The sequence below is a fragment of the Rattus rattus genome, chromosome 14 (assembly GCF_011064425.1).
Source record: "Rattus rattus isolate New Zealand chromosome 14, Rrattus_CSIRO_v1, whole genome shotgun sequence".
NCBI lineage: Eukaryota > Metazoa > Chordata > Mammalia > Rodentia > Muridae > Rattus > Rattus rattus.
In genome coordinates this window covers 7,084,999-7,104,219 of record NC_046167.1, presented here as the reverse complement: position 1 = coordinate 7,104,219, position 19,221 = coordinate 7,084,999, and positions in this window count along the sequence as shown.

The window sequence follows — 19,221 nt, the reverse complement described above, 5'->3', positions numbered from 1 at the left end:
GAGCTAGCAAGTAAAGGCCCTTCACTAATCCTGACAACCTGAATCTAATCCCCAGAGTCAATTTGATATAAAAACTCACTTTCAAAAGTTGCTCTCTGAGCTCCACACATACTCTGTAGAACACACACAAAATAAAAAAAAAAAATGCAACCCAAAATGCATCAAAGCAAATGGCCATGAAATTCTCAGAGTTTTTAGTTTTAATGAAATAAGTAGTAGTATGTAGGAAGACTGTGTTTACTCCATGTGCTGAGGAATACTCTGAGATGTATTCATTAGCTAACATGGACAACCATGTTTGAATGAAGCAGACCCAAAACATGTATCAGTTATGAAAATGATTTACTTGCTTCTACGAAAAGGCCAGTTTTGTTGTCGCTTACGCTATTGACCCGTTTTTCATTTTTCTGTTTTCCAGCTCACTTATCTTAAATCAACCACAAACTATGGATCAAAAGCCCTGTGTTTTATTGTCACGAAGACAGCTGTAAGAGAGCATTTCATCCCATTTCTATAGGATGTGCCTTGTTCTTTAGCTTTCTAAAGAATTGAGCGACTGTAGTGTGTTTACTTACGTCCTCTGAGTTACTCTGTGTGGTTTGGGTTGTAATCCTCAGGTAACAGTCTCTTTTGTCAACAGAGACTGTAAAACAGCTGGGATCGAAAGGGTTGAGTGAAAGAGGAGCTGAGGTAGTTTGGTGGGGCCTGACTTAGGGTGGAGGCTCCAGGGGCAACATCCTCTGAACTGGATATTCATACAAACACCTTCCGCTCAAGGGTGGCCTGGCTCTTTGAGAAGTGATTTGTGATCTAATTTGAGATTGTTGTTTATGATCCTGGCACCAAGTTTATTTCATCCTGGCAGATAACATAAATAACTGGGTCTGTAGACAGGAAAATCTAGCAGTGGGGATTAGCTACGCGGCCAGAGCCTATCATGGGCTTAATCCATCAAACTCACAGTCAATCATTTGCTGGGTGATGCTTTGCTTTACCCTCAATACGGATAAGTCTCAGGAAGAAAACGCCCATACCACACCTCACGCCCCAGGATAAAATTCCTCCTCAAATGAGGACACCAGATTTGTTCATTATGGAGAGTGGTTTTAGGGAACTCTACAAATATGTAGATTGTCTGATCCAGGAGGATGGCCCAGTATGTAAAGGTGCTTGCCACCAAACCAGACCACCAGAGTTCTATCCCCAGGACTCAGTGGTAGGAGGAAAACAAACCTCAAAGTTGTCCTCTGACCTCCACATGCACGTGTTCTTTTCCCAACAAATTAATACTTTTAACGTGGATCCTATGGTTAAATAACTGGAAGAAATTGCTGGTCAAGTGGCCAGTGTGCTTTGCAAGTTCGAAGGAGGCTACAGTACATATTGAGACTAAAGATGGTAGAAGCCAGAGAATCCTTACTGGTGAGACCCATTGCTATTTATCCAACCTCTCTGTTTTCTTCTTGGAAAATAAGGAGAATGAAATTTCATGTTCAATTGAATTATAATGTTAATATGTTAATATAATATTAATATTTATAATATTTATAAATGCAAACATGCCAAGAACATCATAAATACCAAATATATTTATGTTGTCAAAGTCCTTAAAATACATTCAATCTGGAGTTGGACAAACTTTCTTTGAGCAGAGAACCAATCACTCCATCCACCAACCTGTCCTCCTCCTTGCACAATAAGTGCCCAAGAATAGCTATGTTTCTATATTTCCTATACTTTGGAATATTTCACCCAAGGTTCATAGTTGCCATCCTTATTGAAGTATTGTTTTTTTTGGTTCTTTTTTTTTTTTTTTTTCGGAGCTAGGGACCGAACCCAGGGCCTTGCGGGTGCTAGGCAAGCGCTCTACCACTGAGCTAAATCCCCAACCCTTTGAAGTATTTTTTAAAAGGCATTTGAAAGAGATTATGTGACTGTGTGTATTTCGATCATAATTCTTAAAACCTCACAAGTCAAAAGATAATATTCCGAAATATGTAAAAAAAAAATCCAGTATCAACATCATTATTGGTTTTCATGTTGCATCTCACTGAGGCGCCTCAAAATAATTTAGCAATAAGTGTCTTCTACATATACTTCCAGGCTACTTACAGGCTAGTCTCAATAGTAAAAACAATTCCAAGATGTAAACACTGTTGTTCACCCACATTTCTACCTACTGATGTCATGCAGTCAGAATACATATGAACATGGGACATCAGGTTTTCATCTTCAGTATGAAAATTTGTTTCCCTATAACCCATACCCCATTCCCTACGCCCCTTCCCCTGAGGAGCTCACAGAACCTCACCTAAAGATTTGTTCTAAAATCAATGACTTTAATTTTGTTATTAAAGGATCTTCAACCCATGATCCACCAACTGTAGTCTCCTGTGTGCCAAAGGTATAGGTGTGTGTTAGGATCACTTTTTGTAAGTTATTTCTCTATGGATTTTACTTATGTCATAGCAGTAATGATATGCCGTAGCCTTTCACAATATATACTGAGTTCTAAGACTTTAGGCAGTTAGCAAGAATATAATTTGACTCCTCTTTTCCCCTCAAAGGTTTGGCATTTTGGCACACTGTTTTAATTTGTTTCAATTACTCCCACATTAGGTAAGTTACAAATAATATAACTTTTCTTCTTACAGATAAGAATGCCAAAAAACAAGATAAAAATCACTGTTAAGTTCAGTGTCTGGTGGGACCCTGATTTCTGCTTCCATGATGGTGCCTTGTGCCCTCTGGAGAAGAGGAATGTTCTTCCTTTACATGGAGAAATGGCAGGGGAGGCACAAGGGACAGACTTTCTCAAGCCTGTTCTTTTTTTTTTCATATTTCAAAAATGTATTTATCTCAAACTGTGCATAATGGAGTAAAACCTTAAGTTGGTAACGTAACTGTTATAAGGATGGTATTAGTTCAAATATATACATGGATTCGCGGCAGCCTGGTTCCAGTAACAGCCGAATCTTTTAAAATACAACTACAGAAAATAAAAGGGGGTGAAAACCTTAAAATATCACAATTTACAGAAATATTACAAATCATAAGAAAATATTTCAAACACAGTAATTTCCATATTTTTATGTGAACAAACCGTCTGACCAGAAATACAAGTTCCTGAGCTCTCACTGTCCCCTATGTCCTCATTTTTGAATATACGAAGCTTGCAGAAACATACACATTCAGACACTACTACTACATAGAACGGGAACTGAAATTCAATGTTCTCCCATCTAGTTAAGGGCTCTTTCTGGTGCCAGGTGTGCATCTTGGTGTTCTGAGCACAAGATTTTCTGTCCTTCAGCAGAATAAATACATAAACAACAAATAAATTAACATTTAAAAATAAAGAAATAAAGATATGTTTCCAGTGCATCTATCTTCTGCTACATAGGAAGCTTCAGAAGCCTCGTTGGAATATGTTTGTTGGTCTCTCAGAATGCTGACATTTCACAAATCCCACTGGCTGGTTGGTTCTGTTTGTCTCCCATTGCTGAAATGTGATGCAGCGTCTTCAAACACTGGCAGTGGGTGCCAATTCTGTCTCTGTCTGGCCATGACAACTGCACACGTCAGCTTGTAGAAGATGTGAGGAGACCCAGCACCAAGGACTTGGGGTTTCTCTTTTGCACCATCTGGGCTCCACCACAAACAAGAGGTGTTCTAAATGGGCCTTTGAGTGAGAGACAAAGCAGACTTTGTAGCTGTGATTGTTGAAAACCAATTCAGCATAATGACTTTAAAGTACCAAAATTCAAATACCCCAGAACATCTTCCCTTTTGGACAACAGACACAACAGATGGGGAAATATTAGAAGAAACTAAGCACAGAAAGGATGTTCCCAGACATTCAGATTAAAAAATATTACACCTTATAAAGAAAATTTTAATATTTACAGGTTTAAGTATTTAATCTGGTTTTTTTTTTATTTACCACCTACTAAAATGGAACTAGATATTAGTCTAAGTTATCTTGATATAAATATAAGTTTAGACTCCTTTTTCATGTTATCCATCTGTCACACATGTGCCTGAATGTGGATTACATGAACACAAATCAAATATTTAGTAGCATATTTCTTTGAGTAAGACTATCCAGCTAAGAGAAACCACCAGATGGGAGATGCACTGTGTCAGACTAAGCAACTAGGATTTGCTGTCATATGGATCTACTCTGACCCCCCAAAAACACAGTTGAAAAGTGGTGGACACATTAACGAGACCTGATGGCAAGGCTTTGCATCATTGAGGTCTTGTCCTTGAAAAAGATTGTGGAAGCTTAGTAATTCTTCCTCTTTCCTTCCCTCCCTCCCTCCTTCCCTCCCCCCTCCTCTCCCTTCTTCCCCCTCTCCTTCCTTCACTCCCTCCTTCCTTTCTTCCTTCCCTTCTTCCCTCCCTCTCTCTTTCCCTCCCTCCTTCACTCTCTCCCTCCCCCTTCCTCTCTCTCCCTCCAAACTTTCCTCTCTCTCCATCCCTCCCTCCTCTTTCTTCCTCACCGTGATGTTAACTATTTTCTTCTTCCATACACTATCACAAGGCTGTACTAGTCAACAGAGGCCTCAGATCTCTAAACAAAATAAGAACATCTGATGACAGAGTGGGGTCTCCCGAATTTCAAATCTTCACAAACCTATTCTCAAGTCAAACATCTCCAGTGTTTGTCTTAGTGACCAAAGAATACTAGTGCAGGCTCTCGAGTCATGTTCACTTTAATCCCAGGAAGAAATTCAGTGTGTCACTAAGTGTGCCCACCATTCGCCAATTATAAGCTCAGTGGTGAACAAATTCGCATCTACATCTATGCCACAACATCATGCATAAGATACTGTCCTGGCAAAAACTGTAATAAATCCCAGGCAGGATCAAGACAGGCTTGAGCGCTCGGTTCAGACTCAAGTTGCATCTGTCAAGTAGTTTGTCCTCTGTGACAATAAAGTTGACTAACACCGTGCCTCTCGTAAATTACCCATCCCTTTGGTTACAGCATTTTCCTTCATCGCCCTGTTTTATTTTTTGTTGCAATTATTTACATGTGTGTTCGTGCGTGTTCGTGTGCATTTGAGTGTGTGTATGTGTGCACCTCTGTGATTGGGTGTGCATGCCTGTGTGTTTGTACACTTGCCCTCCAGCCAATTGTCCTGTCTGGGAAAGTTACGGAAACTTGAGGAGGTGCGATCTCACTGGAGAAAATGGGTCCCTGGGAAGGGGCTGCACATGGGTTTATATAGGCTGACCCCATTTCCTAGCCACCAGTTCCTGACTGCAGGTGCAATATGACCAGTAGTCTTCTGCTGCCTTGCTTCCCTTGCCACGATGAACCGCAGTCCCTCTTAAACTCTACACCAAGATAACCCTCTCTTTGTGAAGTTGTCTCTGTAGTGCGTTTTGTCACAGCGTCAAGAAAAGCACCTGACCACTCCCCAAACCTGTCCAGCCCTCACCCATCTCTTAGAGTTCTGGAAAGATCATGACATCTTTTGATGCTCTTCTCGTCTATGTTTCTGATTCATTGGTTTTCTGACCTTTACTGTCAAGTAACTTATGGCTAACTTTTCCTTAAAAAGTGCAGCCCATAGTTTATCACCTAAAAGCTAACCAAGAGCCATTTTGGTACTCATCGTCACTTTCTTCCTCCTCAACCCCAATTTCAGACTCCCATTCACTCCCTGAATGATGCCTTTAACTTCTTTTTGGTTCTCATCCATTATACTCCCTGCACATCTAATTTTAAAACTGTGGCATCCAATCTACTAAACTATTCATGTGAATATGGTGCCATTCTTTTCTTCCTGATTTATATTCACCAGATCTTATTTTCTCCCTGCATTCAACCACTTCCATTTGTAGTCTAACTACCAGTTTGCTTCAGTGCTTGGAGTCCCCTCCACTCATCTGTCTTCTTCAGTGGTCTCTTCCATCATAGGAAAAAGTACAACAAGACGGGATATCTGCCTCCTCAGAAAGCTTTCAGTATAATTCTGCAGTAGCTAACAAAGGTAAAATTTGAGATTGCTAAACAATTGTGAGATATAATAAGAGCTTTGTAGATTTGTAGACATTAAAGATCTATTTAGCCACGAAGTAAGGCTCTCCAGGGAAGTGAAAAATTTAAGGATGTTAAGGAAACATGAAGAGAGATGCATTTTGAGGAATAATAGCCTAGAGATTGTGCTTCGGCGGCTCTTCATGTTAACAGTGTACCTCAGACGAGATGGGGGATGGGACCAGAGCGTGAGCCAGAGTCTCAGAAGAACGAGTTAGCCACCCAAGAGTCCTTAGTGGATGGAATTATACAAGAGAACCATATGACTGTGAGAGAAATAGTGAGACGACATGGCGTTTGGAGAGCAAAAAGCTATTAAAAACTCTGGATAGAAGGAGAAAGGCTTGCACAAATCTAGAGAGAGTCCATGGCTGTGTGAGAGAAGCTAGGGGCTGTATTATAGTGGATTGTCACTGTCATTGGCCAGAAGCAGTAAGATGAGGAGAGTGGGGGATCACTAAACCTATCTCTTTGGCACCCCCTGCCTCCTTGTTTTCTGTCAGTGCTTCTTGCTGGACACAAACAACTAGAACCTGGAGAGAAAATGAGGTTATCATTTAACCCAAATTCCCTAATTCTGCTTCTTAAATGTTGAGCCCAGTATGGAAAGCAGACAGGATAGATATGGTAAGGGTAGAGAGTGATGGACTAACAGCCATATGTGCCTCTGGGAAGAGTACTGGATTTCCTAATTGTAGCCTACTTGGGCATTGTGATTTGAAATTATCGCTGCTTAAAATCTTTGTTTGATCAATTTTATTCACATGTTAGCACTTTTATCCTACTTAATATTAATTAGTCATGTGAATGAGGCTTCTCACTTCCACTGAGTTCTATGCATTTCAGAATACACTTCCATTCATGGGATAATAAAAAACCAATGTGTAATCCTTTAAGGCAACGGCATTGCTGTCAGCATCAGTTTTTAATCTTTCACTCGTTCATTTTCAGTCTACAAAACTCATATTTTGACATATTATAACAGATACCAGTCACATGTATTATTTTACTGACTTTTACCCCAAACCATCCACTTGTCTCTTTGGCATGAATTCAGTGAGTATGAGAAATGAAATCACATAGAAGCAAGAGCTGTCTCATTTGATAAATGAAGCCATTGGAAGCATGATGCCATTGACTTGACAAATGGATCTAATTTAACCATGTGGATTTCTCCACTTGGTGAAGACATTAGAGTGTTTGCAGATTTTCTTGCTTGGTGTGTGAATGGAATCCAGTAAGCAACTCCTAGCTGGCACATTCCCCATGGCTTGAAGAAGTAATGTGTAAGTACATTTTATCTAACAAATTGACTGAGATATTAAAACCGTCACTGTGGTATTTCTCGGATTTGGGAGGGATATGAAGAGTCAATAAAAGGACAGGAATTAGGTCCTGTATCAAAGAAACTAGAATTGAACCTTTTTTTTTCAGTAACTGTTTAGGCAAAACAGAAAAACATAATGAAAAATTGCCTTTAAAATGAATAAAGAATGGCTTATTACTTAGAATTTTACTTCCTGTGAAGATATAAAACAAATATAAGTGTCAAGTAGACATTTTCAGATATGTGACAACAAAACAAAACAGAACAAAGAAGTGAGGAGCATTGTCTAAGTACTTTCTTTTAGGTTTTGGGAAGACAGAAACAAGGGAGAATCTAATATAAAATAAGAAAAGGTAAATTCATAGGTACTTTAAAAGTATATAGGATTATAAAAGTAATGACGGCAATAATATAGCAGGGACAGGCACATATGCCCTTATGTTTGACTGTAGGTGAGGTAGCAACTCTTATTTCAGAAAATCATTACAAAAAGAAAGAATTTCAATTTATCTGGACTAACATGATATTAAAAGTACAAACAGATAGGTGCAGAAAGATAACAATAAATGAACATTAACTATGAATGCAGTTGTAAACGCTTGGGCGATCATGTTGTAAATAAGTTCAGAAGGTGTTAAAATTGCAGAGCCAATTAAAACTCTGGAATGTTAAGGTAATTTTTAAAAATTGTAGCATTTTTTATAGAATCAACCACGGTAGTAGTAAAGAAGAAAATTACATATTTTTAAGTGCTAAAAATGAAAAGGCAATTAACAAAAATTAGTGTTTATTACTAACTAAAAAAATTAAGATGTTTGCAAAACATATTTTAACTTATTAGTATCCAGAATATGTCAAGAAGTGTTTATAACACAATAAGATGAATAACACAATTAAAATAAGCAAACTGCTTGAACAGACAGGTAAATCAAGTAAGATAAGCGAGTGGAAAGTAAGGAAATGAAAGCTACTTAGAAAATGAAATAAAAGCACAATGATATGTTGCTATGTTTGGGATTGCTAAGGGATATTTTAAAAATGTTAAGACAATATAAAGCCCTTTCGTGAATGTAACACAACCCTTAACCCCATTTCTTGCTGCTGGGAATGAAAAATGGACATCCCGGCATCTTGTAAGCCCAAAGAGAAGCAGCCTAAGTCTCAGAGCAACAGCAAATTCCTACAGAGCGTAATCAACTTCCTTGCTCAGTTTCACATTTAATCTGAGGTTTATGCCAGACCCTACAGCAGTTTTTGTCTTGTTTTGTTGTTCTCAGGTAATACTGATGCTGCTGACTTGGGAATCATGTCCTATGTCTATGAGGGTTATAGACATAGGCATCTAAAAGAATCTAACAATTATTCAAAGTAAGATAATTGATCAATGTTGTCAAGCACAGTGCCTATGTTTCAGTGAGAAAACTAACACATTTACAGTCTCTAAACAATAAAGGTCCCTAGAAGTGAACCTAACAAATATAAAAGATCTCAACTGGGTGATGTATAAAAAAATTCAAAAGATATTAATATAACAAATAATATAATAGTGTAAGAAAAAAAATTACTGTGGTTTGGAGAAAATATACACAACATCCTCCAGCCCCCCTCCAAATTACAATTACTTTTCATTAATTTATTCATTTGTTCACTTTACCTCTGATAATCCCTCCCCTTCTCCTTCTCCCTCCTCACCTTCTTCTCTGAGAGGGTTGAGCCTCCCCCTCTGGTTATCCTCCTACCTTGGCATATGACGTCTCTGCCGGGTTATGCCCACCCTCTAATACTGAGGTCAGATGTCAGATAAGACATCCCAGTTAGGGGAACAAAATCCACAGACAGGCAACAGCGTTAGGGACCGCCCCCACTCCAGTTGTTGGGCACCCATATGACGACTGAGTTGCATATCTGCTACAGATGAGCGAAAGGCCTAGGTCTGGCCCTTGTATGCTTTTGGTTGGTAGTTCAGTCTCTGTGAGCTGCCATGGGTCCAGGTTAGTTAACTTTGTCGATCTTCCTGTGGAGATCCTATCTCCTTTGCCAGCTGTTTCCATTCATTTTCCGGACCCTCTGGCCCTCTCTCCTGTCTCTCCCTACAGCTAAGCCTGAACCTCCCGTTAACCTCCCCATACCCTCGACTACCTAGTTCCCTCCCTCCGTCTGCCTCCTATGATTATTTTAAGTAGAAAACGACTATTGCTAGTTTGTGCGCACATGCCTGTGTGTGTGTGTGTGTGTGTGTGTGTTTGTGTGTGCGTGTGTGTGCGTGTGTGTGTGTGCTTGTGGGCTTGTGCGTGGTGCGTGTGTGTGTGTGTGTGTGTGTGTGTGTGTGTGTGTGTGTGTGTGTGTGTGTGTGTGTGTGTGTGTGTGCGGCGCTTGTGCTTTTGGGGGTTTAGTTACTGTCCTTGTGTTGGAGTTTTTCTTCTATTAACCTTTGTAGGTCTTGATTCGTGAAAAGATATTGTTTAAATCTGGTTTTGTCACTTAATATCTTGGTTTCTTCATCTGTGACAATTAAAAGTTTCACTGGATATAGTAGTGTGGGCTAACATCTGTGCTTTCTTAGGGTCCAGGCCCTTGCACCTGTTAATATTATTTCTTTGTTCTGCATGTACATTTAGTGTTTTTATTATTGTGTTTGGAAGTTTTCTTTTTTGGTCCAAACTATTTGGTGTTCTGTAAGTTTCTTGTACATTTATGCCAAGTGTTAGAAACTTTTAGATTTGGCATTTTTTTGGCTGTTATATTAATTATTATATTGTATCTTTTTCTCCTGAGATTCTCTCTTCCATCTCTTGTATTCTATTGGTGATACTTCTGTCTGGACTTCCTGTTCTCTTTCCTTCATATTCCATGTCCAAGGTTGTCTTCAGTTGTGAATTCTTTTTTGCTTATTATCTCAGGGGTTTACTTCTGGGAACAGACACCACGACCAAGGCAAGTCTTATAAAGGACAACATTTAATTGGGGCTGGCTTACAGATTCAGAGGTTCAGTCCATTATCCTCAAGGCGGAAACTTGGCAGCATCCAGGCAGGCATGGTGCAGGAGGAGCTGAGAGATCTACATCTTCACCTGAAGGCTGCTAACAAAATACTGTCTTCCAGGAAGCTAGAATGAGGGTCTTAAAGCCCATACCCACAGTGCAATGCCCACTCCAACAAGCCCACACCTTCTAATAGTGCCACTCCCTGGGCCAAGCATATACAAACCGTCACACTTATATTTCTATTTTCTAAACAGTTTTATTCATTTACTTCCCCTTTTTAATTGTATTGTCCTCTATTTCTTTATCCTTTTCTTCTCTAAAGCCCTTCATTATCATCACAAGATGAGGTTTAAGGTCATTGCCTTGATCTTTGGGTATGTTAGGATATCCAGGACTTGCTGTAGTAGAAGACATAGGTTCTGATGGTGTCATATTGCCCTGGCTTTTGTTGATTATGTTCTTATACTTCTCTTTAGCCATCTGGTTATCTCTAGTATGGATTGGCCCTGATGGTAGCAGAGTTCTAGGACTGTGGGTAGAGCTGGTAGTTCCTAATGGCAGCAGGCCTCTGGTTGTCTTGTGTGGCAGCAAAGCCTCCAGGAAAGCAGGCTGAGTTCAAGCCCAAGGAGTGAAGTGCAGATCCATGATTGCATGTAGAGGTGTGGATGGGGAAGATGGAACCAAGAGTGGGCAGGGAAGACCTCAGGGCTACTGGGTTTGCCAGAGTCCCAAAACGGGGGATTAGGGCATGGGTATTTCACGTGGCTGTCCTCCTGGGTAGCAGCAAGTCTCCCAGAAGCATGGTGAGCCATGACCATGGGTGTGGAGTGCAGATCAGAAATTCTCACTACAAATTTTGTCTAAATCCAAACAAGGTCTCAAGAAGATTTTCCTCAGATTTTGAAATTCACATCTAAAATGCTTGTCTTGGCAAATTCAACACTGACAACACAAGCATGTTGAAACCTGAATTTCACCATCAAGACTTGTGTAAAAAGCCTGGCACAGCAGTCCAGAGTGGAGAAGCCAAAGCTGGAAGGTGGAGGCAAGCAAATGCTTGGAACTTACTGACCAGCCAAGCTAGCCTAGATAAATAACTGAGTACAGGTTCAGCGAGAGACCCTACGTTAAAAAAATGAAACTGGAGAGCAACTGAGGGAGACACTTATCATCAACCTTTGACCTCCAGATGCACACACAGGCTCACACAGACTCACACGTACACACATTCACACAGGCACGCACATACATGCACATGTGAAATATATAACAACAACAACACAAAAAAGCAATGGACCATGGATAGCCTCTCTAATTCTAAAGAAGAAGAATAATGCTGGGGAAGATTCACTCTCTGAGGCCAGAAAGAGGGCCACGCAACACAGAAGTCAAGATTCCTACAAGGCAAATTTTCTGTTTTGCTATTCAGCCCACTCTTTTGTTGTTCATATACTATTGCATTCAACTTGACGTCACATCTATGAAAATTGTTTCTGGGAAGCCTAGGCAAGGGAAACATTTCAGCCCTGAACATTGACCTTCCACGTTATGTAAGAATAAAAATAGTCCAAAATTGAAGTTAAAATAGAAAAAAAAATCCACTCATGCATTGTTCTTAATTATATGTTCCAAAAAAATAAAATCTTTATTCTGATGTCAAGCATGAAAAACATCAATGCAGAATCCAAGTAACTGGTGTTTCTTAAAGCACAATGCAGAAAATAAGGTGACAACTGGTGTTTACCCAAGATTATTTTCTCTGCATGTCTGCCTGTTATCTGACAGAGGACACACACGCACACACACACACACACACACACACACACACACACACACACACTTATGCACCGCACATGCTCATGCACATACATGAGCATAGACTCTCATATACACACACTTACAGACAAATACACAAGCATGTTCCCTTTAGATGGGAGAAGCATAGACTTTATAGTCAGACTTTGGGTTTAGCTTCCTATTTCTTTTGCTGTACACTCAGTAAGTACTAAATATTTGGGATTTCATTTTCTCTATCTCCAAAATTAAAATATAATTAATAGTCATTTTCTAGTTGGCTGTATGAATGCTATCTGGCCTGTTAAAGATTCAAAAAAATATTTTCCTTTGTTGCCATTATCAATTTTTCAATAAAAATTCATACACTGTACTATGACATTATTTTTCCTCCCCCAATTCCTCCAGGATCATCCCTTCACCTCGCTACACAGCCAACTTGATGCTCGTGTTCAATTGAGCATTCTCTCTCTCTCTCTCTCTCTCTCTCTCTCTCTCTCTTTCTCTCTCTCTCTCCCTCTCTCTATCATCTCTCTCTCTCTCATCTCTCTCTCTCTTTCTCTCTCTCATCTCTCTCTCTCTCTTTACAAAACAAATAAAAACAATAATTAAAGAGAAATGGATGCACAAATGGACAATAATACACAAGTGGAAATCAAAATAAAAGAGAAAAAAATGCCTGGAACAAACCAAAATGAGACCAAAAAAGTTGTGCACAAACACCATTGAGTTTGTTTCGGGTTCTCCCAACTATTCCTGGCCACTGCACTTGCCCTGAATAAGGTTGCAATGCTCAGTGATACTCCATTGTAGAGGACAGATTCTTTTTTTGTCCAACAGTTATAAATTATAGCTAGCTAGCTTCTTGTTAGTGGTAGTCTCTAGAAAAGTTGTGGAAAATTATATTTACTGCTGCTGGGTCTGAAAATTTTAACAGGTGTGCCAATATAACTGCATCTTCGTGACTTGATGCCCCAGCGTAGGGGGATATTAGATCAGGGAGGCAGGAGTGGGTGAATGGGTGGAAGAGCACCCTCATAGAGGCAAAGGGGAGGTGGGAAGGGGGTATGGGATGAGGAGTTTGTGGAGGGGTAACTGGAAAGGGAGATATGATTTAAAATGTAAATGAATAAAATGATTAATAAAAATTTCCTCCACGGCATCCAGAATCAAGTGGCATCCACTGATAAGACAGATGCATATGGGAGTCTCCAAAACTACAAAGTGAAGAATTTCCTCTCACAATGGTGAAGAATAAGTTTGTTAAGGGAATGTGCTTCTACATGCAAGCGGCACCCATGGCTAAGCTCAGAGAGCAGAGCTGTGCTGTGATATTTCCATGATTATGAAATAATTTCACTAATATCCTTGCTATATAAAAAAAGAAATAACTACAGTTTCGCAAAGAATCCAGGCCTACTTTTTTCCTCTCTGGAATGATGGCCTTGGGTATATTGCAAAAATACACAAAATCTAAACACTGTAATTGTTTGTGGTTTCCTGGCATGACTTCCTAAATAGTCTCTATGCTAACTCTGCGAATTTTTCATACTTTAGGAAAAACATGAATGGGTGGGAGAAAATAAATATAACCAGTGTATTTTTAGGATTTTTTAATATTCTTTTGCCTTTGGCGTTTTACAGTTGTTAAAGTCGCCTGTTAGAATTTTATTTTCAGATGAGGAACATAAACACTTTCTCTAGATTTGTCCACATGGCATTTCATCTGTTTCCCATATAGCTTGTGGGTAAGAAACAGGAGTTTTAAACACCAATAGGTTTATGTCATGCTCAAATGTGTAACATAAAAGTCTCCCTGACTAAGGGTTACTGACAAAGCAGACATTTCTGCAGTCATGTGATGCAGTTTCTGTGACTTTTTAAAATTTATGATCTTTAGATGTGTTGGGATCACTCTTTAAAGGGAAGATTAAACACCCTCAGACTTGAGAGATGAAGCCAAGTTGAAATTTTCTTACTGCATGACATTTTGGACTTTGGACTGCTTGCCAAGATAAACACAGGATCGTGGTCCAAAAGAACTGGTGTTTGTCTGTCGGTAGAATGTGAGGACCTTTACGGGTATGCTTAAAGCATACCCGTCTTAGTGTCTTATCTGGCGTTTCTTTTAGAGTGAGGCAGTCCAGTCAGTAGAGATGCAAGCTCATTCCGTGGTGTACTCAGTTCATTTCAGCTCTCCCAAAACATTAAGCATTCTTGCCAGCAATGCCAACTACTTAACCATTTGCTGCCATGCAAGGACTGATACAGTGAATGCATGTGTTGTAGGGGTCACCCACACAGGCTTCAGGACCCCAGCAATGCAATCATCCTTGGCCTGCTGTGACTGTTGGCTACTGACAGTTCTCAGCTGAGTCCCTTGTCTAGGCAGTATTCTCATCTTTTCCCTAGAGTAGCTCACTTCTGAGAAGCAAGGTGAGGATCCAATGAAGCCCGTTGCTTGCCTGCACAACAACAAATGGAAAGTCTTTCTCATTCTCACTTTTTGTGGCAAAGCCCCTCCACAAAACACCCCAGCTCTTCCTTTACTCTGTCTAATCCTGTGTCTTGTGGCTGGTATTGGAATGTTCCATAAAACCTTGTCTACGTGAATCCCCATTTTAGGAACTAGCAGCATTTAGCAACTCTACAGGTAATAATGGATACCCAACAAACATTTGTATGGTAATAATCTAAAGTACTGGAAATGCTCAATAAATATTGACTATTGTTATTTTGAAGAAGAAAGTTCTTTAGATTAGCCTCCATAGGTGTTCACAAATTAGGTCTTCAAAAATGGTCTACCAAAGCAATAGTAATAATCACATTTGATTATAGAAAAAGGGAAGAGTGATTTGTTTGGGTATCTTTGCTGGTAAAGAAAAGATAGAGAGAACCTATTCATGCTAACTGAAGAAGAAGTTTAATGTTTAGTGTAGAGATAATTTGTAGGGAACTCACCTGATCTATTGCTGGATATTATTGGAAGAAATGGTGACTTAAGGTTATGGACTGTATACTGCATGTACCATCAATATGACCAAGTCACAGAGATAGCAAAACGCCAGCTGGAAAGCAGGAGGGTGAGGTGAAGCCAGCAGAAAGACCTACCATCCATTGTGTAGGAGTGTGAAACCTTCTCAGTTGTCAGAAAACCAAGCCAGCTTTCCTGACCTCGGTGAAGATGATGCTGTGTAAATCTCTAGAGTTTCCACTAGAACCCAAAGGGAAAGAGAACACAGCTTTTCACATTCTTATTCCTCTGATCAAGCACTTAAAAAATAAAGGCCACCCTTTTTATTCTATGGAAGACAGCCATCAAAAGTAGAGTTTGAATTGTCCAAGGGACATAATTTCTTCATCTTAAGTAGGATTCGTGGTGCCAGGGCATTATCGGGAGTAATAAAGAATAATTATCCACCTTGTCAACCCATAATCCAAATCAGTTTAAAGGCCTTAAGAAGCTTAACTCAAATGATCCCTAATCTTTAGGAATTGCCACCTGATGGTAATCATAGAGCTGGAGAACCACACTGGGTCTTTTCCACTTTGCCTTTCACTCACTTAAAAAGAAGTCACCTGAGCTAGCTTTGTTTCTGTGTATTTATTGACAGCAGAGTTCACTATCTCAGATTTTTGTGATAAATGACAAAATGAAAGCACAGTTAATTTACTCAGTAACTTCAAATGTTGTTTTAAAAACATTTCAAGCACATAAGCAAGTGTCATTGAGGCTAATTGAATGAAGGGTCTTATTCATAACATCTTCTTTTAGATATCCTTGATATTTTATGCATTTATCTTCAAAGGTCTAAGCACCAATATGTTGCAAGGTATTTTATAGCCCTTTGATTATTTCTTTAAATTCTTATTCTTTATCATTTCCTAGTAGATAACTGCTAATTTGTATTTCTGCATAATCATAAATCACTTTAACAATTTTAATAATTTATCTTAGTAAAGGTCAACAAATATATTCTTTTTAATATGTAGTTCAATATTGTTTTGACTGAAGATTAAGATTTCACTAAATTAACATGTATAAATGTAACTATATAACTATTGGGCAACATTCTACTATGTGACAGATTGTCACACATTCATTCATTTTAATGTCTTAACTAATTTCTAAATATTCTCTTTCATTGGAATCTTTGGAGCCATGAATGAAGGTCTCTCTGTGGTGTACGACTGGGTCCCAGGGTCATAGTTCAGTTCAATTCTGCTTCTACTTTCTAATTTGCTCTGACACAAATTTAATGATGTTAACATCTTCTCCAGACTGTGTAGGAATTCTCAGTTCCCCACAGTATGATTTTCATTTGGCATTAAGGATTTTTAAATTATGTGTAACAGAAGGAAAATTTTGACTTCTTGCATAAGTTCTCAATTACCAATTACAGAGAGACCAAGAATATTTACCAGTTCCTTAACATCTTTCCCTGTCACTTGTAACTTCATGGGCTATGTAGATTTTTCCATTGGGTTGTTTTTCTTACAAAAAGAGAAAGAAAAAAAGAAAAGAAAAAGGAAAGAAAAAGAGTGAAAAAAAACCCTCTAGTTTGCGGTCAGCCTGGTCTACAGAGCTAATTCTAGTACAGCCAAAGATATACAAAGAAACTCTGTAAAAACAAACAAACAAACAAACACCAGTGGTTCAGGAGAATGATCATATTGTAAATGGGAAAATGTATAACAGAAAATCCATTACCACTTCAAAACCATTTCAGTATGGGAGGTCACACTTCCATTTGTTTTCTATTGGCATAAACTAGTCACATGACCCCATGCTTGCTGCAATACCGGAAACATAATGATTGGTAGTTCAATTACACCCCAGTACTATCTTTATACTTTAATCATTTGAGTGCCAGGATGACCTTTGAGCATCAGCTGATGATTACGTCATGTTTCCTTAGTTGTACTGAAAATGTTACCTCTAATTCTAAACTTTTTTGATAGTGTCTTCTGGCATGATGAGATTTCAACTTTTTGGCATTATATTTATTAATCTTTCCATTTACGGTCTGTGTGTGATTAGTGAGCCCTTCCTTATATAATATTTAGTCCCAAAGCAAACAAATACATATGATAAGTAAAAGCAAAGTCACAAGCCAGTCTGTCCTGTGACTATAGATGGAAGATCTTAAGCCAAATTTTAGCCAACAGTCCAACGTAATACATCTGGAAAGTTAATAAATTTTCACTCACTAATCTTATAGCCATCAGAAGGCTGAGACAGAATTATTATTTTCCAGGCCAGCCAGAGCTACAGACGGTGGACAGGACTTTGAAGGCCCAAGCAAGTACCAATTGGTCTTGTGGTTCAGTGGCTAAGATACAAAAGAGGCTAGCAAGGTCTGAAACAATGTGGAACACACCCATCAATTGTTTCTGTACAAGATCACTGGGGAGTAGCTTGTAAGCACTATGCAGAGCTCTCCACAGTCTACAGTAATTTTCCATCTGGCGTTCTCATCACCATAGCAACAGGCTGCTGTTCCTGTGGGACTACTGAGTATACCCCTATTCCCAATGGTCTTAGCAGAGTTGGCTCGCACCACAAAGCCCATCCGGGGCCAGGGAGCAGCATGGCTATGTTGTTAACTGAATCATCTGTGATCAAGATCGCTGCCGGGGCCTGACACAATATGGCAATCTTCAAGTCTTCTAGCTTTCTGTCCATCACACAGAGCTACTGAAAGGGCTCTGAACAGGGAGAAAATATTTTTCTTTAAGGGAAGACATATCTGATTGTCCACTCTCAGCACAGGCTTAATCTTTTTCACCTTTACTGATCACTTATTCATACCTTCCTTCATGCCCTTGGTGAACTGTTGCTCTGGGATTAAAGACTCAGATGTTCACTAGCAAAGCGTGGACCATTCTGCCACGTTTTGTTTGTTTGTTTGGTTTAGTTTAGTTTTTGGTTTTTTTGTAGGAACCATAGCTCAACACACACAAATCTTGTCACATTTGCATACATTGCTTTTCTTTCTTCAGTCGCTCCTAATCATGTTAGTACATTAGTAGCTGGATGTACTCACTAGTCTAAAGCTATTCAAACATACTAGGGCCATTCTACCTTGGAGGGATCACACCCCACCAAGGGTTTAACAAGTCACGCAAATCCTATATCAGTCCCATGGTCCTCGCAGAATTAACTTCTATCTTAGCTCTTCTGCAAACCTGATCTTCCCAAGCCCAGAGAACTTGGCATTAAACACTACCAAGGGCATGCCCAATTTCCTTAGTAATACCCATGGTTCTGCTTTCCAGTCCTGTGTCTTTGTCTCATGAACTAAACTTTTTAGTGGCTCATCTACAGTGGCCAGTCTACTGGGACTTGATTTCCTCATATTGCCTCAAATTATGAAACATTCATCTCACGGAAGGGTGGGTATTTAGGTTACTCTATTTCTGAGCTTCTAAGGCATCGAGGCAGCTGCTATCAGCACCCATGACCCATAGCTCATGAGATAGGCTCTTTCACTCACTGTTTTAAAATACTTCATGATAAAGTGGTTTAGAGATAGTTTCCTGATTATCAAAGTTTTCTGTATTGGGGAGTTATTAAGGCCTGTCTATACTTTAAAGTATGGATGTTGACTTTCTCTCTATTAAAAATCACACCAAAGGGGTTTCTTCTTCATCCTCCTGTTTTCTCTGTCTCTCTGTCTCTGTCTCTCTGTCTATGTTTCTGTCTCTCTGGCTCTTTCTCTCTCTTTCTCCTTCATTGGCTGATTATTTTAATTGGATAGATCCTAGGAAAGGCTCTTTAACAAATATCCACATTAGTCATAGGGAAATGCAAATCAAAACAACCCTGAGATTTCACCTCACACCAGTGAGAATGGCTAAGATCAAAACTCAGGTGACAGCAGATGCTGGCGAGGATGTGGAGAAAGAGGAACACTCCTCCATTGTTGGTGGGATTGCAGACTGGTACAACCATTCTGGAAATCAGTCTGGAGGTTCCTCAGAAAATTGGACATTCAACTACCTGAGGACCCATCTATACCTCTCTTGGGCATATACCCAAAAGGTGCCCCAACATATAACA